Below are 1083 nucleotides of genomic sequence, written 5' to 3' on the forward strand. Positions count from 1 at the left end.
CAGCATCATGACGTGAAGCACGGTGGTGGCAGCATCATGACTTGAAGCACGGTGGTGGCAGCATCATGATGTGAAAACGCTTCTCAGCAGCAGGCTCTCTAAGGGTTGCGAGGATGAATGCAGCAAAATATGAGGAGATCCTGGAGGACAACTTGATGCAGTCTGCATGTGTGCATATATTTTGAATTGTTTTGTTAACTGTGCACTAAACTGAACAGTTTATTTCAGCATTCATTTATTTCTAATGTATTTTAAGCTTGTTTGCAGTTCAATAAACAGTAATGAAGCTAAAGCAAACCAGTAGCTTATAAACAGTTGATGCAGAAAGTCACAATTCAAGCGTTCATTCTGTGTTCAAACAGTAATCAAGGAATCGGTGTGAAACAAAACACTTCATGCACACGTGTGATGAAGCAACACGGCCTCGTGTCACTCCACAGCAGATGAGATAACATCTGCTTTGACTGGCAGATAGTAAATCAAGTCCGGCCACAGTCAGTCATCGAGGATCTCGGTGTGCTGCCTCTAACCGAGCTCTGCGAACAGGTCTGACTGGCGAAGCGAGTCTCTCCTCCACCTCCACCTCGCCTCCCACGCTGCTGCAGTCCTGCAATCCAGCGGACATGCCCGGCGATTCTGCATGGAAAAACGACAAGCTCGGTGCAAAGATCTGCCTCTCCGGCCTCCCACACAGTCATTAAAACAGCCACATGCAGCCGACAGGGAGAGGAGAAACATCTCATCCGATAAAGGCAGCAGATTCACTGATGTGTCCGTGTGGTGAGAACTGGCAGTGGAGTTAAAAGGGCGGCACACTGGATGAATGAAACCGGCGCCAGCGTTCGGTTTCATTTTCATTTATAACCTTCCCTACGTCACCACTCACTCATGTGTTCACGCAGGTTTTTAACAGTTTTCAATAGTGATATTTTGAACAAACATATTTTTATTTTACATAATGCCTGTTTCCTTAAATAGCAAAAAACCAGCAAATAACTTGTAAAGTGACATTTTAAAAAAATTAAATCAATTAAATCAGACTGTAAACAACATTCACATCAAAAATCTGCATTTTCACAACAA

This window comes from Stegastes partitus, unplaced genomic scaffold, assembly GCF_000690725.1.
Source record: "Stegastes partitus isolate 25-593 unplaced genomic scaffold, Stegastes_partitus-1.0.2 Scaffold623, whole genome shotgun sequence".
NCBI classification, from domain to species: Eukaryota; Metazoa; Chordata; class Actinopteri; family Pomacentridae; genus Stegastes; species Stegastes partitus.